Source organism: Aulostomus chinensis, chromosome 15 (assembly GCF_037954235.1).
Source record: "Aulostomus chinensis isolate RoL2024-O1b breed Wild chromosome 15, RoL_Achi_v1.0, whole genome shotgun sequence".
In the NCBI taxonomy this organism is placed as follows: domain Eukaryota; kingdom Metazoa; phylum Chordata; class Actinopteri; order Syngnathiformes; family Aulostomidae; genus Aulostomus; species Aulostomus chinensis.
The window spans coordinates 7,769,238-7,795,419 of NC_141334.1; the positions used below are offsets into that span (position 1 = coordinate 7,769,238).

The 26,182-nt window shown below is 41.2% G+C and overlaps 1 long non-coding RNA gene across 1 annotated transcript; it reads right to left on the reverse strand.

Moving 5' to 3' along the window:
• Window positions 1–643: 643 nt before the first annotated feature.
• Window positions 644–26,182, reverse strand: LOC147248487 (uncharacterized). The gene is made up of 3 exons (XR_015109278.1): window positions 26,142–26,182; window positions 2,226–2,306; window positions 644–685 (listed from the first exon to the last, which is right to left on the reverse strand). It is a non-coding gene; the product is annotated as an uncharacterized LOC147248487 (long non-coding RNA).

Below are 26,182 nucleotides of genomic sequence, written 5' to 3' on the forward strand. Positions count from 1 at the left end.
CACACATATCCACACATACACTTCTAACCTTTGACAAATAATAGACGTACACAAATGCACAAAAAACAAGCTTTGCTGTGTTTTATTCCACAGCAGACAGTTCAGTTCTTGGGTCTTTTGGTTATTAGACTCAGCAGCGATTGAGGGTTGTAAAGTGAGCAGTGCTAATGTACCCGTAATGGAGATGTCAGTGTCACTACTGGGAGCATTGTTCAGGTCTGCCAGCCTAACATGATGCAGACGTCGAACCAATTACAGTGTTTATGCGTCCAATTAATCACAAGGAACATCTGACTTTGGGTGTGAGGATTCTTTGGGAAGCACGAGGGAACGTGCAAATACTGTTTGGGGGGGTAAATAGTGTATGTGCTTATATATGGTCTGAAAATATATCAGGATTTTTCAGTAACACTGACACTTGATTTATCAGGTTTTATTATGTGGTAAATAATTAACACTTAACCTGTAATGATCTGTTGGAGTGCAAATTCAAAAGCCTTTAAGTTGGATAAGCATGCCAAACCCTGGTTTAGCACAATTCACAGGAGAATGTTGGTACTGTAACTCCTGATTCTATGAAACCTCGAAGGAATGTCAACACTGGGTTCAACAGCCATACACACGACATCCGCAGTAATGAAGTCCCCTGTTTATCCCAAAAGGTGATCGCCAAGGAGCCGGACGCCTGAATGAACAGAAATGTTAGATTCAGTGATTGCAGTTGCTCACAAAAGAATTTGTAATAAACATTTCCACTAAAGTCTCAGTGCTGGAAAAAGTCAACTTTCCATCCAAGATGTCTAGCAAAGTTCATCCTCTCCAATCAGGTTGGATTGGAATCTCACTGGGATCAAACTGTGCGATGGTAAAAGTGACTAAATGTCACACCAAGGTTTAGACCCCCAGTTATGTACTTCTTGTAATATTGTGCCTCTCATGTTTGTTTAAGGTTGGAGATACTAGTTTCAAACAAACCAAAACACAGCATATCTTTGCTCAAGACCGATCTCACCTAGCTCACAGAATATCTGGACCCACAGCAGATGTGTACACGTTACATTGCAGTTGCTAACAGCTAGCATTCCGCTGGCAGGAGACGAGGATCTTATGTTTATCTCTTCTTTGCTTCATCCATATACTTTCACTTCTCTGTGTTATCGATGTTACCCATACGTTTTAAACCTATGTAAGAAGAACAAGATCTGAGGGAATCAGACTTTAAAAAAAAAAACTAATAACTAATGGATGAGAAGATGTAAATGTGTGGAGGAGCTCTCTTATTATTATTCTTCTTCTTATTATTTTATATTATTTGTAACTCTTTTCAGGATGGTGCCCATCATTTGAAGATTTAATCATACTAATATCCATCTTGCAGAAGATAACAAATTAAAATAGAGAACCAAAGTCAAACACAAGTGCCGGGTTAACGTTACTGAATACTTTCACAGACAGAAGTCCTCAGTTGACAACACGTGTCTTCTGACATATTCCTGAATTCTTCTCCTTGTTCATAACACCAGGATGAGGAAAAGCTCATTTCAGCAGGTCTAAGAACAGGAGGTCAGATCTGTGTATCATTAAAATGGGGATCTTTCAAGAAATCAGAGGGTGGATGATTTAACTGTAGTTCTCTCCAAACAATGATGGAACTATGTATTGATTGATGGCCAGCATGAGGACGTCTCAGACGGCGGTGCCCGCGCTGACTCAGCGGGAGAATGCGGTGACTTTTTCTTGGCCGGTGTGACGATGTCCACACACCGACAGCATAACTCCATCCTAACTCATCACCTTAATTTTGGCATTTGAAAACAATTTATCCGCTGTGATTTTGAAATGATTTTTGTTTGTTTAACCCGTCACAACTCCACAACAATTTATCCATCATTTTATAGCGGCAGCTTTTAGTGAAGTAGATCTATAATCAATAATGATGTATTTTGTCCACTCAAAACCTCCAATAAGATTTTAAAAACCTCACTTGTGCACCCTTGACTACTTTGATTTTTGATTTACTTGAGATCTGTGTGGTAGGTTCGTTGTTTATTTGTTGAACTTATTACCCCATTAGTAATTTTCTTGTTTGCTGATTGCTTTTGGTTGTTTGTTCAGTAGATTGGTTATTAGATGGATCATTATTTATTCATCCATTTAATCTTAATGGAACAACATCAATGACTCTGCAGATGATGTGCACGGACAAAAAGATTTAATGTACTCACTTCCTCACTACAAAGACGGTAAATGCAATCCAGCCTCAGGAGCTCCATCAGCCTGTCCTCCTCGTGTACTCCGCTGCTCCGCTGACCCGGGGATTGATCGCAGGTTGGCAGGAGAGGAGTGAAAAGAGGCGTGTCTTGAGTTGATGCAGTGAAAGCTGATGCAGCATGCAGCAAGGGTAAGGTGACTCAATTCTAATAATCCCGATGAGTGTTTTATTAGTTTAGTTTCATAGACTATAAACATAATGGATGCTGCTGTGCTCTAAACTACACAGTATACAAACCTTGGCTGGTTTTACTTCGTAGCATATTAGGCCAAACCAGCTTATTTCACTTGCGCAATTCATATGCGGAACACCACCGCAGGATCTTCCCTCACGGGACTTGTAGGATCAATTAAACGGGATGAACACTTGAAACCTTCACTCCTCGCTATAAAGTTTCAATTGTTACACCAGAACGGTTTTGATTCCTGTGTCCTTTTAAATCATGACCGTCTCCTCACAGATGCTCAGTGTAAAGGAACATTAAACTAAATAGGATCTGTATTTTTTTTATGATGCAAACCAACATAATTCTGCATTTATGCGGAATGTCATTTGTTAGAGCTAAAGGTGAGTTTCTGGTATAATCTGACTACAGTTTTCATCAAAAACTAAACACGTACAAGAGAAAAAGGCCCTCCTATATCCTCCATGACCCTCCTGCCTGGCCAGGTGAACGACTCCTGGACGTGACGTATTGATCCATCCTGAGAAGGAGAGTGAAAGCTGCTTGTGACAGTGTTTCCCACAGACATCAGGGCTTAAGTCTGCCTGTTACTTCTTTGGAAATCCGTGTGATGAGTGTACCGTTACAGTGAGTGTGCGCTAAGTTAAAAGCAGCGTTCGAATAGAAGCTGAGCCCGAGCAGTGAAGAGGAGGGCTGCTGGGAGCGTTAGGCAGCAGGCAGAATTGGCAGAGATACAATATAGATCTTTATCTTTATGGATTCTTCTTTTCATTACATCGTATATCATTCCTCACTAATAGAAGGCTTCAAATAGAAGGCATCTGCCCAGTGTGAAGTAACTGCAACTTCTCACATTGCCTGAATTAACGCTTTCCTGGTAGTGGTTTTTATTTTTCAGTTCAGTGTTTGGACTCTTATGTATACAACACACTGTGTATCCTACTGACAATTAGGATTAGTAGGTTGGTCATTGTGTAATTTTATGTAACTTACAAGCACAATTCCTGCTTTACCTTTCAATTGGTCAGTGGATGACTTTGATCAATTGTCATAGAAATTTATCTTAAAATGAGAAAATCTGTAGAGGAAATAAGCCTTATTAAGTTATTTTGGATCTGGATTTCAAGTTGATACAGTTGCATTTCGAGATATACTCCTGTGAGGAAGTCATGCAAGATGAGCATCAGTTTGAAGGCGAGCCCTGCTTCACGCTCAGGTATCTTCTTCACGAACATCTTTCTCTTGATTGTGTTTTTCTCATTCGCATCCCTCCATCTCATTTCTATGTTCCTCTTGTGCTCCCTTCCAATATTCATCTTGACAATTCTCTTTAATGTCCTGACATACGTCTCTTTTCTCTTTTATTTCTCCCTGCTCCTTATAACTCCTACCATCTCTCCACCAACACTTCTCATAACCCCATACTCAAAAATGTATCTGCGCTGTAGTCGTTCTCGCTAAAGTATGATGATTTTTTTCATGCTTGATCATAAAAAAAAAAAACCTGCAACAACTGTATTGCCATTTATTAAAGTTCTGCATGACAGTGTCAAATATCTCCTGTGGCTATATTTATTCAAATCAGGGTTATTTAAATCACTATTTTCCCCCTACTCATAATTCCATTAATGTGCTGATATTTTTGACTACTTGGTCTTATAAATGGAGAAATTTTGATCTTGCTGTAAGCCAAAGTACCGTCAGACAATTTATATAATTTAGTTCCTGTCCAGTGCTCCTTGTTTTGGAATTTGTCTGGGGGACAAATTCTTCCAATTGTGCAGTGCCTAACATTAACTGGTACATTTATTTCAATGAACAAGTCAGCTATAACACGGGTGCTGAAATTTCATTTAATCTTCTCTCTCTTTTTTATTGGTCTTTGTGTATTTTCAAGCCTCTGTTCCCTCTTTATCTTGTGCCACACTCCAGCTCCTCCCCTGTCTCCCTCCATCCTTTCATTCTCCACCATGATCACTTTTTCGCATCCCAGATCCGATGGTGTCAACAGCGTCCGGAGGTTTTAATGATAACAGTGTGGATTTGACTGACTTGTTGCTGTGGTTCAAGCAAGTTAAAGGGAAAAAAGAGCCTACAGGATGACAACCTTCAGTACATCATGGATCTGTGGCAGCTACTACAGTATATACTCGAAATGTTGTGTCGTTCCGACTTAGTTCTGCAATGCACGCCTGTCAAAACTCCCCAGAAATGGCGCTGGATTATGTTGACTTGAATAAAACATTGAATCAATTCAAATATCAATTTATGCGCATTTTGTGCATAACAAACCAAAAAGCAAAAGTAGTAAAAGAGCCATAAGGTCCCACGACCCTGAACAGATAAGAGGTATAGAAAATGGATGGATGGATAAAAAAAAAAAAAATTGTGTTGTTTTTTTTTTACTTATTTAAGGTAAAGTTTTCAACTTTATTCACGCAGGAGCGCCTTGTCACAGCGCTGAGGCAGTTTGAGTTAAGGGGCCTCCTCAAGGCTCGTGATGAGGGTGGGACAAACGCTGCTGCTTCACTTTCGTGATTTATTCTGGATTGAACAGGTGACTAACCAATCACAAGTCAGCGGTCAGCTCTCTCTTGCTTACATCGCTTATTTTTATTTCAAGATGCAATTTTGCCGTCACTAAACTCAAACGTATTTCTAAACAGAACTGTTGAGATGGCTCAGAGTGCATCTCTGAAAAGTTTGGTTGTGGGCTCTCTCTTTTTAAAATGTGATCATATTTGACTGATTTCATTTCCAAACATAGCATCGAAACACCAATGTAGACCGGTTTTCTTAATTTCCTCTCGCTTGATCCCTTCTTACTGTCTTTGTTTGTTCTTTTAAACTCTTTACTGTAGCAGCGCGCTAAAATGATCACTCGAACCATGAACATTGCACACAGGCATATCAGGTATGACTCATGTAAACTGCTTTTACTAGATACATGTGAAAAATCATGTTGCCTGTTCCAGCGTCAGAAGGTATGAGCAACTGCTTACTGCCAACTGCTGATATGAGGTATTTTTGTGCTCTAATCTGCACATTCAGCTCATCTACATTTTTTGAAAAATAAAAAGCTCCTGAGGCTTGTGCGCTATTCCGGTAAACACTGTGATGATGGGTCTTTTCTTTCAGTAACCTGATCTCAACTTTCTACCTCTCTATGCAATTTTTTTTTTTTTTTTTTTGCATATAATTGCTTTGCAAAGCTCATAAAATCAATGTAAACCTATGATGGACAAGAGTACTGTTGTCTTTCCGATACAGCTTTAGAGAACCATGTCCTGAGGGGCCTTGCTACTGTACATCTATGCATTAAACCACACACTAGCCTAAATGGTAGGACTCTGCTTAGGAGGCTGCCTGTAAAAGCAGCTGGATGGTACGTGGCAACGGGAAGCACAGCCGTTGCTAACTGAGGCTTCATTTTACTTCTTTTCTCTGTTGATTTTCCTTCATTTGTTTGAGATTTCGTTGGCTGAATTTCAAGGAGCGACTCCTGTGGTTGATTCATGAATAGGGAAACTGTCAGAAAGCTGCAGAACTTATGATGAGTGCAGTTTTGAGGACAAAATGTTGATTTATTTCAGTGAGGCTGGATGAACAATACAAGCAGGATCATTTAGGTCTGAGTCACCCATCTCTAGAAGTTATCCTGGCTGCGCCTGGTGGCCCGATATCTAAAACTTAATGGTGGTTGTCCATTTAAATTGCCACCCATCTGTATTTATAGTGCTGAGGTCAAACCAGTTACCCCTGAAATTTGGAACTTGCCCAGATGTGACCTTGGCTGCTGGCAGGGACAATTAGGAAATTTAGGGGAAAAAAAAAAAAAAAAGTACACTGATTGAAATACACCTACCAAGTATGAACTTAAGTACAAGTGGTGTTCTTGAAACGATAGAAACAAATGCTACAGTCATGGTTGTCATGTCGCCATGATGTGTGCTTGTGACAGTGACCTGGACCTTTGAATGTCAAAATCTTTTTTTCAGTGTCAGAATGGACACTTGTGCTAAAATTAAAGGAATTCACTCAAGGCATTCTAGAAGTGACAGTGACCTTTGACCCCACAAACACTTAACTGAAACTAATTGAAATATAACTTAGTCTTGTAAGGCATTTTTGTGGCATGAACAGAGCACTTTAATGTAGTTCCGCTCCATACTTGACCCATCAATGGAAGAGTACTGGTGATCCTGAGACAAACTGTAAAATGATGTTCAGGCTGTTGTGCTTTCATAGTGAAAGTTTTGTCTTTCAGCCTGCATTTCTTTCAAAAGTATCTTTTAGGCTAACTGATGTCCTGGATTGTCACTGCAGAGATTCTGCACCAATGTAAGGAGGGTGACATTTCCAGTTAGTAAATACACACTGCAGGTAGCTCCAATTCCCACAACTGCAGCCGCTGAGATTGCAATCTTGCAGAGCCGTGCATGCCTCCAAGACTTCAAAGGGATCAGATGGTTCTTCTGTGGGAACTTCAGGGTCCAAACTCTCCCACCGATCTTCCTTTATTAGCTACCCTTGACGCTGGTATGGACACACACTGCACACGTGACGGACACACTCAACATAAGAGCAGAAACTTTGCTTTACTCCTGATCTTCAACTATCCTGATTAAAATGTGACGGCTTCCGTATTCCTCTTCTCTTCATTTTTTTTTTACATTCCTTTGCTGTAAACCATTGATTTCTCTGGCCTGATCTAATCCTGGGTGCACATAGGTGAGCATTAATTAAAGCGAGAGAAGGAGCACAAGAGATAACAAGAGAGAGCCTGTATAACATACACTCAAGGATTTAAAACTGCAGGTTCAATGCTGGATCAAAGGCCAGTAGAGAAAAGGAAATGCACAGGATCGCCGAGTCAGCTGGCTGCTTTGATTTCATTTGTGTTTATCAGACCTCAGGATATCTTGTAAACTGCATTTAGTAATCAGATCTGAAGTTTCACGATGCCAGCGCCCTCCTAAATTTCCTCCCTCTTATGCTGTTTCTCTTCCTGCTCCTGCTCTTCCCATCAGAGTCCAAGCTCCTTGGATGTGAACTGGCTTTGGAACGAAGCTCTTGCAGGGCGCCTGATGTAAGGAGTGCAGTCGTTATGCCTTTATGGAAGCTTGATTGAAGAGAGTTAAAAGGAGCTGTCTCTCTACTTGGGGAAAGAAGGGCAGGCCAGCTCCTTGTGCAATTCTCCATCTAAAGAAACTCCCACCCAACTATTTTTTGGTTAGTTGGTCTGTGTAGCTTTGCTTCCATCTACTGGGCAGAGGGTAAACTGCAGGGAGATATGGGGGAGGGGAGACGGGGAAAACTTGCGACAAAGCTTGTCATCACTAGAATAAATTATGTGACATGCTCTTGCTTCTGCTTCTGTGTTGCTCTCTGTAGCACTTAGTATTTTTAGTTGTTTCAAAGATTCAAACATTTGTCTTAACATTTGGTGTGGGTTTTTTTTACAAGCATGAACCATGTTGTCATGATTGTGACGTCACATGAAGTGTTTTCCTTTATTTTTTTCTTTTGTGGGGGGGGGGGTCCAGAAATATGTAGGTATATCCCTCATATTTGACGCAAAAACGAAGAGAGCAAAGGAGAAAAAAAGAAACCTCCACATTGAAATGTCTGAGTAGGAAGCTGCAAATCTGGGATTGGTCGAAGTTAGTCCACTAGGGGGTTTTTTGCTACATGGGTTGGAAACAATTAAGAGTAAAAAGAAAATAATGTGGCAAAACCAATCAAAAATCTCAGGGGTTGAAGCAGCGACGTGCAGAGGTCATGACCCTTTAACTCGCTGTCCGAGCAACAGTCACCAAAGAAAACTCCTTCATTTTGTTGATAAGTGTTGACTTTGTGGCAAAACGTACTGCTTTTATTAGGATAGGATTCACCCATCCGTTCTGACCACGACAGCGAAAAGGTGATTGCTACAGCTCAGGTTTAGCATAATTTCCGGCAAGGCATTCAGAAATCCGCTGGTTTGGCAGAAGTTAACTCTGTCTGGTATTGCAAGAGTGGCTCAAAGTCAATTCCTTCATATCGTTTTGAGATTCATATTCTTTGACCCTGTATCCATCCGAACGTTGCAACTAACTTGAGGTTTCTCTTATCTGCTCGTGTAACTTGGACCTTTTGACGTTTATATGGTGCAACCCTGCAGCGCCGTTACAGTAGCTGCTTACTAACCTTGATCAAGGTCATTGACAGATACAGCAGATGAAAGTTTGTTTTTTTACAGTGTGAACCCTTGAGAAATGGCGTCATTGAGGACAGATGAAGCAGGTGGCGGCTTGATTTATTACGAATTGATTTTGTATGGAATTATAACCAAACAACACAAGGTTGCATGGCTCTGGAGGTAAAAGAAAAAGGCCACCTAGCTGAAGGGTCGCTGGTTTGATCCCTTCTTCCCTCAGAGACCATGTGGAAGTGTCCTAACTGCTTATTGCTCCTAATAAGCACCTCTGCAGCTTCTACGTTCAGTGTGTGAAAGGCTATATGAGGCAACCCTGTAAATCGCTTCAAGTGTCATAGATGTGGAAAAGTGCTATTTAATTACAATCCATTTACTATTTTATTTGAATCGAAACGGAAGATTTTCTCCATCGAGTGAAAATCTTTTTACTGACTTTACGACTGTCTGTTAATTTCATGCTTCTGTCCTTCATGTAACATTCCTGAGAATTGGCCCACCTTGAAAATACATTCAAGTCTCTGTTTCATGACTGTTTTAAGACTCAGGAGTAATTTTAATTTTATATTTCTTTGAAAGTATCACAGTATTCAAAATCGACATCCCAAAGTACTGCTGCACGGAATCTTTGCTGAAACAATCTTGATTTTTAAAAAAAAATCTATGTTCCTATTGGAATTACAAAGTTAATGCACACACACTTTTTCTTGCGTCTCTAATTTCAGGAGTGACTTTTGGGATGATGACACTCACACCAGGAATAGTATAGGAATGGGATTTTCTGCTCTTTTGTGAGCACACCAAAAGTGACCTTGACTGAAAATATTATAGTTTGCATGAGTGAGAAAGCACTCTGATGGAAACTAAAAGCATAAACTCACTGTTCAGGAACCAACTTTCTCTACCTGCTGACTTGATAGATAGCAGTCAACTGAATCTCTCTGTTTCAGCAAAGTCACAATTCCATAATTATGACACTGAAAGGTTGTTAGCTTCATTGTTGCTAGATGACTTGTAAATAAAACGCTTTAGACAAGAAGTGAACTCAGTGCACATTTGCGCTCATTACAACAAGGGTAAATTGTTAAGTGTGGCGTGGCTGCCTGTGGGCCAGAGCACGATGAGCACTTTCACATGAGTTTTCTGGTTGGCAGCAGCTGTCTTCTGCCAATTAGTCACATTGTGAGTGTGTGTGTGTGTGTGTGTGTGTGTGTGTGTGTGTGTGTGTGTGTGTGTGTGTGTGTGTGAGTGTGTTACGCATATTCATCCCCGGACAAACACATCCCAGTCCTCCTTACACCCTGGGCACATAAGGCCTTCTCCCTGAGTCTTGGCAACCTTCCTGACACAGTTCATACACACACACACACACACACAAACACACACACACACGCACACACACACACACAAACACAATATTCTCTCTCTAACATCAGAAACCGCCATCTCTGCCGACTCTAGGCCCTGAATCGCTCCCTCTCACATCGATTCATCTGTCATGCTGTCTAAATATTAAATGAGCTTGTGATGAAGGAAAAAAACACAAGAAGGTTGAAAAGACAACAAAGGAAAGCTGAAACTGCATGTCTGTCCGTGACAATAGGAATTTCCTAGATTAAATGGATGTTTTGCTTTGATTTGTTTGTGCAAATTAAAGTTTGAAGAGTTTGTAATGATGCCTCATCACCATGTACAATTTCACTTGAGTCAAAACCATTTGCCAAAATTGCTACTGTTGGAAAACAACACCTTTATCATGCCCACCTGTTAGCATCGAGAACATTTGTTTTACTCAAGCTCTGCACTTACTGTACGCTGTAAAATGGTGCATAAATCGTTTTGTGCATCACACAATCTCAGCAAAATGACTCATTTCATTATCACATTTTGATCCTTTTGCTCTGAAAACATTTGGAAAGTCTAGATGAGTAAAATATTTAAATATATTTACCCACGGTCAGGTAAGCAGAGGGGCAACCAAGTCGCCAGCTCGGCTGACGTACTCTTCTGGTGCCCGTGGAGTATTGAGCATGTCACCACGAACTCCACTCAAGCTTAATGAGGATTGTGTGAGCTTGTTTGGCACAGACTTTACTTTGAGGGACATTCCTTTATAGGAAAGCAGCTGTAACACTCCTCTGCTACGGCCAAAATGTGCACCATGAAATCTATCTATTATGGAAGCATAAATCGTTATTGCAAGTTACAATAGAAATAAAAGTAGCGGTGGCTTTCTAGTCCCATATTGATACTCGGATTATAGTGTAGTGTGTATTGTGCATCTCCTCTATAGCGCTTTATATCACATTTAAATTTTTAAAAAATCATAATCTCATAAAGCGATATTAGAACAATCACAGTAATAAGAGCATTCAGTAGAAGCAACACATCAGCTTAGGATGCCTCTATGCTACATTTTACAGGGTTTTCCATTAATTCTGCAGGAATTGTCAGTTGGTTGATGAATTGCTGCAAAGATTGTTTAATGTTTCACAATAAGAAAGTAAAATGGGATTTTCAAGTCAACTTGTATTCCATCCACCATCCATCCATTTTCTTCCGCTTATTCCCGTTAAGGGTCACGGGGGGGGGGGGGGGGGGGGCTGGAGCCTATCCCAGCAGCCTTCAGGCGTGAGGCGTGAGGCGGGGTTCACCCTGGACAGGTCACCTGTCTATCCCAGGGCCAACACATAGAGACAGACAACCATTCACACTCACAGTCACACCTACAGTCAATTTAGAGTATCAATCAGCCTCGTCCCTTCTTGATGTCTTTGGACTGTGGGAGGAAGCTGGAGTACCAGAGAGAACCCACACAGGAACAGGGAGAACATGGAGACTCCACACAGAAAGATCCTGTGCTGGAGCCGGGACAGTGCTAATCACTGCACCACTGTGCCGCCGAACTGCTATTCCACTACTCAAAAATAAAATATTTAAAACTAAAACAGCAGTAATGACGGTTAAGTGATAAGTGAGACTTTTATTGTACGTCACAAGTAGTGGCCTATTAATGCTGGAGAATTGTGGAAAAAAAAAATACAGAAACAATGATGCAGGCTCCCTAACTTTAGATTTTTTTTATCTTGCTCATAATCGTCCCCTTAACAAAATCTTACCAAAACCATAGCACCATCTCATCATAATCATCAAATATCTTAATTTAGTTTCCAAGAGGAGTGTGCAACCTCTTCATCTTGTACAGAACAACTGATCCCAAACATTTAGTAACCTCAAGAAATAATGGATGGATAAAAGGTTGAGTGCTCGGAGGACCCTGGGTCACACTGCCCTCACACAGTAAACTTTGAGTTGAACAAAACTCACACAAGCAAACATGTTCACTAGCATCACGCTCATAGTTGTCTGTGTGCCAGCTTTGACAGCTGTGTTTGTGGGAAACCTCTGGCCGGCCGCTGGGACCCGAACCAAGCCTTCCGTCCCTGCTGTTTACTTTGGCTCGAACTGATGCAACAAATACAGACATACCAAACGCACATGAACATACAATGTCAGGAACGTCTTCTTCTTTTTTTTTCCAAGTGACACCTGAATCACCTCTAAAAGAACAGAGAGGAACTCTGCTAACCACCAACCATCCCCACCGCACAAGACAAAGATCTATTGGGAGGTCACGGTCAGTGCACTGCATATCCATTTCAGCTTTTTGGCATTGCCACTGCTGGGATAACACCTGCCTGGAGGGGCGACTCGTTGGATGGGTGAAGCTGTTTTAATCTCAGAGTGGCAGACCTCTTTGACCTTGTCAGGAGTTGTCCTAGGTCTGGGCGACTGACGAGAGTCTCCACAGGCCCGGCTCATGGCGGGGAGCATGGCTCACCTCTGATGAAGTGGAGAGTGTTAGGAAAGGACAGATGAGACCGAGATATTTCAGACCTTCCATTTTCAGTCTTTAGTACAAGAGACATTTTGAATTAATACTAATTATCCTTATATGTCTTGAATTCATGAAGGTTTTTTTCCTCTTCCTAACTTTGAGGTGAATCCAGTCTATTTGTTACACGAAGCTGAGGACTAAAGATTAACAACAGAAAATCTTTACCAAACATCTCTGAACAAACATATCAACCAGTAGGATCCAGACTTGGATTATAGTGGATGGTGAATTCATTACATGATTTAGGATGTTGCTGTTTGTGGTTCATGTTGTATTGTATACTGTCAAAAACCTAATTGCCCCTCGGGACGATAAAGTCTTTCTAATCTAATCCACCTTAATCCAGTTTTGCTGTTGTAAATTGTCGGCCTCCATTATCTACAAGCAACGAGTTTGTGGCATTTTGTGAATTCTGGATTTACCTACAGTTAGAGCTGTGCAGGGGACAGTGTTTCTTCATAAATTCAATAAATCTACCGGTGAGTGACTGATGAAGAAATAATCATTTATGGGTGAAGCATCACTTTAAAGGTCTGCTGAGACACAGAGTGAAGTCTGATTCATTGGAAATATGATATGCAGAGCTTGACAGACAAAAAGTGTTAGTGATACTGAGACTAAAATGTGGTTATTGATATGCCACTGTTGTTTTACTGGCCACTTACTGCAGCAGGTGCTGTTCAAATCTGAAACTGAGAGTGAGAAATGGAAGATAGGGCTGTATAATGGATAACACATTGAGCATACAAATGTCTGGGAGAGCAGTAAATTGCGCACCTGCAGGGGGTTTTACAAGTTTCTATGGACATTTAAGCCATGAACCTGGTTGCTGTACGGATCAGCCATGAATCCACGCTGACAAGCTATAAACTGCGGCTTTAATCCCTCTTTTCAAGCCTGTAAGTGTTTGACACAAACAGAACTGAGTGTTTCTTAAACCACAGAAGAGGGAAGCAAGAACGAAGCAGAGAAAGAGAGAAAAGAGTTTTGGTCTTGTGAGGGGAAAAAAGTATTAAAGTGGATCATTTTTAGCACCTTTTTTTTTTTTTTGCTTTTTCATAGATTTGTGGATGAACAAAACTACTCTCTGGGGCTGTGCAAAAGGCTAAGAATCCTAATGGGCTATTGATGTTAAGCTCAAGATTTCAGAGCCAAAAAATATGATTCATGTCAACATTTCCAGATATGCATGTCAATGTTACAGTGATTTAACTGCTGACGGCATCTTTAAATGTCACTGAGTGGTATCGAACCCGAAATTCACCAGAAAATCCCTAACAACAAAGCATGCTAAGACGAAATTCCCTTTCAAAAACAGTCATATCTGGTGTTCGGACTGTAAATGGCATCATAGTTAGTAATGTTAACAAAGTTATTGGTTGAAAAACTGAGATGATATATATTTAGAGGTATGCAGAAATGTTAAACCTTTTTTTTTAACAAGCTTAATTAAGCTTACGTTTGCTAATAAGCAGTAAACACAGTACACTACCGCTGTGGTGGAGGAGAATGCCAAAATAGTTCTGCAGACATTTGGTTGTAAAACAAAGTACTGTGCAAATTAAAATTTTAACCAGATGATGATGACAGATGAAAATTGGTGGTGGGCCGACCAATTGACAAGGCGACGGTGCACTTTATGTAGCTTTATCAGCGATAAACAGGCTGCATCATACACTGAATGCTCTCCCTTGCTATAAACATCCCCTGGAATAAACAGCGCTACCTGCTTCATGGCATACAAATGGGGACTGGATGATCTGGATGAGCCCTAAGTAAAACATACTTTTGTTTGTTTGGGGTTTTGTTCTGTTACCTAATGCAGCTAATTTGTCTCGGCCTTAAATTAGCACACTGAGTGCCACAGAAAGCTCATGTTCTATTCACTTTTCCCCCCCCAAAAAAGTGGAAGTCATGCTGAAGCCAAGATTTTCTCATTCCTGCAAAGTCACAGCAAATTCATTCAGTGCACAGGAGCTGTCTGTCTGGTAACCTGGCAACAAATATTTTCAGCATGCAGGGCATGGAGAGACAAACTGATGTTCAACCCAATCAATTTGTGAAAAGAAACAAAACTTAATTTCCCCCAGCATGCTCAAGAGCCCACAGATGTCCATATCGACCAGTTTCGGCCAACTTTGGAAGTGCTTTGAAAACAATGAATCCACTCCCACCATATCACAGAGGTGCAGGAGCCAGATGGAAGGGTCAATTACTAAAATCTTGACTGATTGCTGTGCTATACAAGAGCACCGGCCGAGTGACGCATCACATCCTCTGTCCTTTAACGTAATGTCATTCATGCGGTTAAATCAATGACCATCTAGACACTTAATCTGTAATTTATCTGTGGGTGGATGGGGAACACCAGAGGAGGGGAGTGTTGTTGGCTGTGTTATCTCTGTCTCCTGGCACAGCTGTTGCACCAGTGTTGGCAGTTCCGAGGCTGGGCGGTGTGTGTTGTCACTGTCTACCACCTGTGTCGAGGCTGCCTGGCAGGTTGAGTTTGGCGTTCAGCCTCTCCTCAGGTCTGTGGTTCACACTTTGGAAAGTCTGTCTCATTTGAGTGACATATTCATTCCAACTTCAGATTCCATGTTTCTTTTCACACTGATAATAAACCGAGCATACCCAATTACAATACCCCAAACCATGTGACAACTTTCATTGTGCTCAATTAGTTGTATCTTCGGCCAGAGGAATGAAATAAACCCAGGCAGAAGGTCCCATCTGCACAAAAACCAAGAAGACAATGCATTCTACTGCAGAGTCAAGTTGGACCTCCATTCATTCTCTGGCTGCAGCCAGAGACTGTTGGTTTAGTTCTCCCCATTATGCAAAGCGCTTCTGGCTGTGAGAGCAGAGGAGCTTAAACAGACAGACTGTTGAAGGAGCTCTGCACAGTTTGTTTTGCAACAAGACCAAGACCACATCCTCTAAAGCATCTTGGAGGAGATGTTTTGGTCCACATCTGATCACAGATTTAACCAGAACCGTGATTCCCAAACTTTGGTACATGTATCACCCCCTCCCACACACACACACACACCCACATGCACACACACACACACACACACACACACACACACACACACACACACACACACACACACACACACACGCACACTACATCCTCCATTACAAATAAACCAGTATTTTGGTTTTCCCACCCACATCCTCCTCCTTTTCTTCCTCTGGTGATTCAAACCTAGCAGGCCTTTGTCAGTTTTATCCTGCTAGAAGGCCTTCAGCGCTCAAAGTTTTGCCAAACTTGCTCAAATATTTGAAAATTATTGAAGCACCCTCAACCGTGGGAGTGTTAGAAACCGTCACAGGACGCAATATGTCAGCTGAAGAGTGCTGACTGGAGGGAACTATCAGGGCCTCCAGCCGTGGGTCTGTCATAGCTATCATTCATGTTTAACTATTTATGGAGTAAAACACACATTTCCATTCTGATATTTATACTTGTGACCAGTTTCTCAACTTAGTTTCCAGTAAATATACTATATAACATTGATGTGGTAATGATAATAAGAGTAAGTCTCAGCCGCTCCTACTGCAAATTCCAGTAATATCTGCAGGTTTTGAAACATTCTGCTCTGTAACTGGACCCGTGTGACAACAGAATCAACCCAGTGGACAGTTTTGAAACCAATGTCAAAGTCATTGTTAAAGACACTGTGTTTTGGTGGTACATAAGTACACTCTAGACAAACACTGTCGTTTTCCCGTAAGAGTATAAAAATGTGAAGAGATAAACGGAGGTAATGGTGTAGTGCCAGTTTTATAGGGTCTATTTTTTATTGTTTTTGGAATTTTTTTTAACCCTCAGTATCCAGTCTAGTTTGAGAACGCAGAAAAACTTCACGAAGATGATAAAATAAACAGAGAGATAAACGTCTGATAATCTGTATTTATGTGTGGGAAAAGAATTAGGATCAGGTCGAGACAAGAACAAAGCTTGAAGCTGAACGAGGTGTAACACAGTGAATCGTAACATTTATGTTTAAGATTATTCATAATCCCGAAAACAAAATATGTCATCTACATGGTGTCAGAGCGTGATGGGAAAAACAACCCTTAACAATGGACTCCTGTTGGAATCCAGAACCAAAAACATTAAATCTTAGGAAAACCAGCGCAGTAACGTGGGCTTGCCGCTCATCTTTCTGAGAAAAACAATCATTTAACATAACTCTGTAATTACTGCTGATTACTGGAATTAATCAATTCATGCTATTTCCAGTGTCAAGGTTTAGCTTAACACATGCTTACATGATTGACTTAAGCCAACCAACAATCCATTTTATACAATTATCAATAATGCAGCAGCGATTTAATGTGATGTCATTGTCTGTAATGTTGGCGTAATTGTATACTCTGCAATTGTGAGGCAAGGAGTGATTCTTTGTTTGGGAAACAATTACATGGAGCGGTGAACAAATGGTCAAGAGAATCGGCCACAGCGGAATGTGAATCTGATCCAGGTGCTTAATTTAAGCCACTCATTCAATGATGCCTGAATCACGTGTCAGCAGGAGAAGAAGAGCGGGCGGTTCATGGTGTGTGTTTGTGTATCCGCTCGTTCAGTGTGGCTTAACTTGTTAAATAAAGCTGCGAAGCCATTGTTTCGTCTTCTCTCTCTAAAAAAAAAAAAAGAAAGAAAGAAAAAGCACAGATTTGCAATTAATGTTGCGAACCAAGGAATGAATCAGATCAGTCAGTGCTTTCTATGCTCAATGCAGTTTCATTCAAATATGCAAACTAAAGATTACAACTTCTTTCACTACTGACATTTTTTCCTTTGTGTTCTCTCAAATCCTCTCACGATCAAGGATGGATGATAGCAGCATTAACTGGGTGGGGAAAAAACAACATGGCTTGTTCATCATATTCAGCTTAATTAGAAACTTCAGGCACAACAGTCACCGATTATGAGGTAGCAAGGAGGGGAAGAATAGAAAAAGATGCTCTGACAAGGCAGACAGCCCACACTGCACTTAAACTCATGTTCCGTCTCCTTGGAAATTCCACTAACGATGCTGCGCCGGCTGAGGATGTATTGGGTGACACAGAGGCTGGCTGAGATCGCCTTGGTGGAGGTGTTCGCTCTCCTTACTTTGTTTGTCTTGAGCAGAACTACACCAAAATATATGAGGCTGAATTTCACCAAATGTGTTGGAAGGGGGCTGCATGGTGGTGCAGTGGTCAGCACTGTGGCCTCACAGCAAGAAGGTTCCGGGTTCGAGTCCCGCCTCGGGCGCGGGATCTTTCTGTGTGGAGTCTCCATGTTCTCCCTGTTCCTGTGTGGGTTCTCTCTGGTACTCCAGCTTCCTCCCACAGTCCAAAGACATCAAGAGGGGACGAGGCTGATTGATACTCTAAATTGACCGTAGGTGTGACTGTGAGTGTGAATGGTTGTTCGTCTCTGTATGTTGGCCCTGCGATGGACTGGCGACCTGTCCAGGGTGAACCCCGCCTCTCACCTGTAGATGCTGGGATAGGCTCCAGCCCCCCCCGCGACCCTTACTAGTAAAGAATAAGTGGAAGATGACGATGGATGGATGTTTTGGAACGGTTAGGTTTCATTTGGTTTTGCGTGGATCTGTTTAACGTTTCAAAAATGGCAGGATTAGGCAGAGGTAGGGTTGGTATATGGTCTCCCAGTACCAGAATTCAGGTATTTTTCAATCTGTGTTTGCATCAAAATGATTGATTCCGCTGGAATGAGTTACAGGAACAAGATGATCCTTTAAAAGCTGCTACAATTTAGCATGTTCTCAATCCATTTCAGTGTATTCTGATCATATTCAACTCGACTAATTAGGCGATCAATGGGAGGGAGCTTTGTACATTTACAATAACATTATCCCAGATTAACAGACAAGATCAGACATTTACTGACAGATTTTCTGACCACCCTTCTGAAACCAGCTCAAGTCTCCTTCCCTTTTCTATGTCGGTCTTGCATTTCTTTTGTCCCCTGATTTACACACTTGACTCTCATCTCCCCTCTGTCCTTTGCCGCCAACGCTTATAGATTCTGATAATGAGACAACAGCCTCCTGCTCCGTCTCGTCTTCCTGAATCCCCCGCGCACCCTCCACCTAGGCTGTCCAGCGATCATGACGACAGCATCGCACCGAAATGAATCTATAATCTGTTGAATCACTTGGAGACCATTAAGATACGCAAATGCACATGTCAGATTGCATAATTTTGTTTTAAAGCGCGAGTAACAACATGCAGGTTTAGCCATTATGATACACGTGTATGAAAAAAAACACGCTGATCGAGGTCATCCATCAGCATGTGACTCGTACATGAATATTAGATAAGTTTAGGGCACGGCCAGTTTTCTTGAATTGTACGAGCGTTCATATTTATGCAAACATGTGGCACGGTTCCATATTTGTACCTCCTGTATTGCACGTCACTAATGAGCAACAGCAGGCTCTTCCTGCTCGGCGTGCGTGGCTCAATACTCTGCTACCAAATTCTGTTCGTTCTGCTCAAGGTTAATTGCTTTCTAGGACAGACGCAGTTCGCTTGTGAGTAGCATGTTCTTGCAGCTGTTCGGGTCATGTTTATGTTTGTAACGTCCACTGCTGTCAAGCCGCATAATCATCACAATTAATGCCAAATTGTATATAAAATAGGCATGCATATGTTTACCCACCTCTGTGAGTATATACAAAGTGACAAACATATATGCGCAAATGCATTCTGGGAGGAAATGCTCTGCTGTGTGCTCACATGAATAAACAACCACCTCCCCCTTCAATCAGTCAAACACGCGCACACTCACACACACACACACACACACACACACACATACACTCAGGAAGAAAAATAAACAGTTTTATTGGTGGTTACAAGCCCTATGCAAATCCAGGGTTGACAATCTCCAGGTCCAAGTTTAAATTTCCAGCCCACCCACAAGACTGTGCTCCCATGCTGACATGACAGCTGTCTTCCTCTCTCATTAAATGAATCTTATGTTAAACCATCAAGCACAGCGAGCGTAAACTTCTCTTCCGATGTTTAAATGCATTCTAGTGTCACATTCAAAACTTTGTAAAAAAAATTTAAAAAAAAATACAAATGCAAGCATAAAACTCCCAGCATCGCAATGGGCCTCTACAGTTGGACAAAGTCAAATGTACCCTTAAAGTATTCTCATGTCCTTCCGATTACTAGATTTACATGAATTTCTTAATATTCTCAGTTTTACACATCACCAAAACCTTCGATTAGCTCCTGGGTCAGATTTGCTGATTTCAAAAGATGAGTGATGTCATTGCATGATTTAAGTTACATTTGAAAGGAAACACATGGAGCGTTTTTTTTTTTTTCCTCTTCGTAGTTTGAATCCATTTGTTTTCAAGAATCATTGCTATTTAATATGGCATGAGTAGCCAGTTAAAGTAAAAGGTTGGCGCAGACCTCACTTAGCCAGACCTTCACACCTTCGTAACACCTTCTCCTGCTCTGTGACATCACCCATTTTAGCCTCTGAACACTTAATCAAATTAAATGCCCCATCTTGGTCTGCTTATGAAACTAAATATAATTAGTGGAACCACTCTGATTCATCTGTGCTTCCTTGGCCCATTTTCAGTCTTTGTATAATCTTGCTAACAGACGGCATGAAAAATAGAACCTCCTTGATGGGTAATAATAAAAATCCTGAGAGCTAAAATCCATGAAAAAAAAAGACTGTCAATTATTTAAAAGTGATATAAAACATTTGATTTCCCAGGGTGTGATACAGCCTTTTCATGAGGAAATGAAAATATTCATGGTGCTGGCAGATTATTCATCCCATTTAATTTCCATTCGATTTCATCGGGGAGTCTGATTCTCCCCAGGAGAAACAAAATGTGATGACAAACCAGAAGCAGAGTAGAAGGTGAGAGAGAAGTTTAACATCAGTCCATGCTGAATATTGCACTTGATTTGTTCTGCTGAAGGTTAATGGCAATCTGGTGCAACTGTTTTGTGGGGTTTTTTTTTTTTTTTTTTCTAATCAGACATAGTTACAAGTGTGTGTGCCTGTCAAACTAAATCAGCATCACAATTAATGTCAAACTGTAAGTGAGACTGACATTCAATCCGATTAAAAGACAAACACACAGGTAGACACACACTAACCAATCTGAAGGGTTGCCGGCAGCAATTATTGAGGTTATTAAGGCCGGCTGCCAGAGTGGAGTTCCTGTTTTGAAATTTCAACATCAGAGAAGTGATTTTATTATTATTATTATTATGACCGCTTGGTTTGGCGCATTCGCACGCGCGCACGTGCGCACACACACACACACACAAAAACATGCTCTGACTGCCTTTCCTGACCTAACAGCTTCTACCAGGTCAGTCTTGTTATCTGAACTCCACAGCCACTTAAAGCCACTTAGGAAGCAAGTATCTCACTCTTTCTCTCTCCTTCCATCTCCTCTGATTCATGAAATCTCTCGCTTTCTCATTTTTGTTTGTTTTTTGACAGCCTCCCCACCCCCCATTGACTGGGCTGTTGCCATTTAGCAAAGCCTATTACAGTCTGTTGTCTTTGGAGACCAATGGCCAGTCAAACCAGCGCAGCCTAATCAGAGTGCAGGGAATTCATCACAATCTTAGGGGAAGAGAGCGCTCACTGCCATCTGTTTTTCTCTGACTGTTCAAGAGGCATAAACACACAAAGCTCAACTAAATAGCTCCATAGAGAGAGGGCTACAACGATAAATTGTCAAATTTCAGGCCATTAAACTTGCACAGTCACAAATATGGGACTGCCACACTCCTGCAACTGGCAATAAATCACATTTAAGCTGTTTGAGTATTATAAGTAATTGTTCCTGAATTGCTTCATCATATGCAGGTCAAAGAGGGTAGAATTAGTGTACGTGAGCATGGCGGTCACAGTGACGTCAGTGTTTTCAGCGCCGGCTGCCACGTCTGGCTCGCCGATGCTTAAAGTGTCATCTCAATCAAGTAGTAAGTCATTTATAAGAGATAAACGGCGGTGAAGTCAGGCAGGAATCAGGTCAGCTGAGCGCTGAGCTAGCAAGTCTGTATACATGTACAAGACAGGCAGCTGCAAAACAAAAAAATTAACGTAGAAAAGTAAAAAGAGGCAGAAATGACATACAAGAGTCAGGCTCTCAGCATGCTGCTCACACAGTCAGTCATTTCCCAATTCAGCTATCCAGACAGACATTTAATCAATTGAATGTGCCAGTAGGCGTGATGCTCGCAGCTCTTTATTCCCTCCAGCTATTCAGGATTCTAGAGTGGCCTTGAAGATTTGGGAAATTAAAATTTTAAATATGTCCAGATGCTAGGAAGAAAAAAAAACAGGAGCTGCCGAGCCCATTTGTCTTGGTTTTAATTGCAGGATGCTCTATTACTTTTCATTACAAGTGGGATTTTTTTTTTCTGTAATTTGACTAAATGAGCTCTGAACTTGCAAATGGAAACCTTCTTGTTTAAATTTCTAGGAAACAGAGGATTTTTTTTTTAGAATTTGTGGACTTTTTTTCAGAGTGGCTAAATGCATCATCATTTGTCTTATATTGGCTTTTATGTCTAGAAATTGCTGCAAATCAATCTGACCACCTGTATGGGAAATAGGTGATATACTGCTAAATGTGTTTTTGCCTTCCTGGCTGACTTCATCACTCCCACACAGGTCAGACCAGTAGCACAGTGATGACTGTAACCCTTCCAATCAAAAACAACACATTCTCCTTCCCGGATCTGATGGATGGATGCTGGGTGGGTTGATGATGATGAATACGACGCTGCAGTTAACATGTTCGGCTTCAGTTCTGCCCTCCAAAATAAAACAAAAATAATTGTGTTTTATGTTCAGTGAATGTCTCGGTAAGGTTGCTCCAGAAAAATCCTTCATTGAGGTCAGAAAATGTAAGATTCCATGACTTGTGTTGTCATGGTAACAATTGACAATAATGTTCATAGCGTGCTCCCATGTTGTGTCTCTAGTCTGAGTTTTACTTTAAAAACCATTCAAATTTTGACTCATCGTGAAAAATAAGACACAGTTGCCAACGGGACACTAACACAGGTCGCCGTGTTTACCTGATGTGCCCTTTCTCACTCCGTGTAGACGCACAAGCAAGGTGTGATGTGGCAGAAGGACGGAGACGGACAATACAAAGATGTGTCATTAAAATGTGTCATTTGTTTGTTGTGTTTTTAGAATATCCAGAATGAATCAAAGGGGATGAAGCAAATGCTTTAAATATTCATCTGATTCTTTATCATCCAACTCTGTGGTTCCTTACAGGACGCTGTGGCCCGAAGGCTTTGATATCCACCTTACTCACAGCCTCTCATCACAAATTACATATTTCCGTTTGCTGTGAATAAAGAGATAAAGTGAGTCTTCTCATTTTGTCAAGGCCTAAATTCCTTGCTGGTGTTTGACTGCAAAATAAGCAAAGTTCGACAAGAACAAAGAAATGAAACTTATTTAGTGTGGTGCAGACATGCAAGTGGGTTATTCCTCGCTCCTGTCCTGGGTCACAGGTGGTACACAGCATGACGTTCATGCACGTGTAGAAGACCCCCAGGTCACATGACAGCTATTGTTGAGTGTTTATGCCATAACTGAATGAAACCATTTGTCAACTGGAGTCGCATTCATTATTTGCTCTAAATGACAAGACGAGCTCCAACAAGGCTGGGTTGCTGTCAGAATTAAGTGGATTAAAGACATAAAATGTAGTAATAAAACAAACTGTTTTGCATCAGAAAGACATACCAACCATATTACTTTTAGGCTGGAACTTTGTTACAGTTTTGCTGTGTGGGAAGTTTAATTTTTTTTCTCAAAAACATCCCTATTAAAGACATTTGTCAATGTATAAACACAGATATGAAAAAGCAAAACACACCTACAGAGATTCACAATGGAGGAAACGTAACAGGCTGCCTGCAGCCTCCATAAACCAGGGTACAGTAGTAAAAGCTGTCCCTAATTACCTGGGACGTTTTTGTTCCCCTGCTTTAAATTCACGGACGTACATAATGTTTCAAGGACATAAATGCCTCGAGCCTCGTTAATTTTAGGCTGTTGGCCGTGGAGCAATGTTTGTCCATGCTGAACAGGTCTTTAGTTTCAAGCTCAAGGCAACTAAATGGCGGTTGAGAGTCAGGAGAGCGTTCTCTCTTCACGGGGAGGATAAAATAAAGGCAGGCTGTTCGGCGCTGCCTTGCCCTGCCTCGCTACCATCCACTCTCTCAGTGATAGCAGCTGCAAACCTAGACAGCCAATATCCATCCACATGAGCAGTCTGTTCATGCCTCAGACATTTCTTCTTCTTTCACACTCTCTATTCAAATATCCACGCCGGTTGCTTCTTTGATATTCTGAGGCGGCACGCATTCCCAGGCTCTTTATTCTTCATCCCTTCTTATGTTTACCTTATTGATGGGGATGTTGGTGGCAGGTAATGATTTAAAGAAGCAATATTATAGTTGCAATTTTCTTTGTTTTCTCTAAATGAGCATTCCTCCCAGTGGCGTTACTCTAGTTTTCTATCAGATAATTGAAAAAAAAATCCATTGATGGCACTCATGCATATCATAACAAATGCGAGCACACACAAACAGAAACATGCCGGTCAAATACTGACTGAATGTGTACAATGAATTCAAAGTCCAACAAAAGGAAACTATGAATGCAAACATTATGAAACCAGATGAGTGTCTTTACTGGACCTTTTTTTTTTTTTTTTTTTTTAACAATTTCAGCTTTCATTCATTCATTCACATTAGCATAGAATTCTAGAAGCATAGAATTACTTCAATACAAATATGCCCCGGTAGCTTTTTAAGGATATCGCTGCATCTCCTATACGTGGCAGGAGACAGAAGGAGCGAGCAGCTTAAATCATGGACTATTTTAAACACAGGAAGATAAGGAACTGGCTGCAGCTCTCTTACTGGATCGTTGGCAGATACCTTCTAAATCCAAGACAACGGTGAGCCTGAGGAGGAACAAAGAAGGACTGAGAGGGACTAAAAATGAGATGGGTAAAAAATATATATTGATATTGGGGATGATGATGCCAACCAGCCACACATGGGGATCTGTGTTAAAGAAATATAATTTATTTTATCACAGAAAAATGTAATTAGTAATCTGTACTTCAATAATTCTGCCCCACATCTCAAGTCATCTTATTATTTCAAGCTACAATGCTTCTATTTTGTGTCACATCTTTTAAACACAGAGGGGGGGAAAAAACTAATCCTTTTAGATGACAAAACTCATCTGCATCACAATCTGACCACAAGCAAAGAAACAACTGGGGCTTAAATCATGTACACTAATAATTAAATATTTAGATATCCTAGTAAACTGGCTTTTAACCTCAACCTTAGGTCCACTTACATCTCCAGAGGCTCTAAAAGCAACAGCAAATGCTAGTTCACAAGGTCAAAATGAAAACCATACATTCCTCCACTGCAGGCCTCCCACCCCCACAAAGTCCACACATTAGATTCCATGCATGGACGAGTGCGGATGTTCCAGGCTCCAAGTCAGCAAATGAATAAATCACCAAACAAGTGTATAGAGGATGCAGCTCAACTGACATGGAATGTACTTTAGCCAGTGTTGTTGAATAATGTATTCTGACTCATGAGGTTGAAATTATTTTGACTGGTTATGCCTCTTTCTCTCTTTTTTTGTTGATGCTGAATATTGTTTCCTCGGGAGAGACATTTCACTGGTCGATAGGCACCTACATTGCACCATGTCTTGTTTTTATGCCAGTAAAACAACTTGAGCTTTGACCCTGCATGTGACCTCATCCCACACCTGCTTTCTATTAGTAAAGTACAAGAGCAAACACCAGCAGAAATATGACGTTTGGAAGATAATATATTCTGAAAATGTTTTTAACGAAGGAATCCATCAAGCCGCTAAACATTCAGTCTGCACGTAAGACATTCAACAGCATAATCAATCGGTAAGAAAAACGACGGCTTTACTGACTGAGGGAATGATGGATGAGCCTCAGGTATAGGATTTTCCACACACGTGCAGTCTGTGATGGTAAATTATAGGGTTTTGAGCCCAGTTTATCCTCAAGTCCCAGTGAAAATTTATGGAAAATTTTAAAGAAATACCCTCCAGGTGTTGCCGAGACGTCCTGACCACGTGAGGTGACAGTAGCCGGGTTTCCATGTCATTGTAAGGTGAATCTTTTGAAAGTTTAGGGGCATTTTGGCGGGATGGCTCAGAGGTAGAGTGGCCATCCAGAAACCGAAGGGTCGTTGGTTCGATCCACACTTCCTCCTTGCGCAAGATACTGAACCCCTAATTGCTCCTGATGGCCCTGTGACAGACTGGTGACCCATCCAGGGTGAACCCCGCCTCTCGCCCAATGTCAGCTGGGATAGGCTCCGACCCCTGTGACCCTTAACGAATAAGCGGTATAGAAAATGGATGGATGGATGGGGCATTTTCATCAAGTGATTACAGCAGATAAACTACACTGGTTTGTTAAAATGGCAGTTTCAGCAACATACCCTCCCACTGGGATATTGCAAAATGTACCTCATGAAAGGGTGATGGAAACCCAGTTAGTGACCTTGACC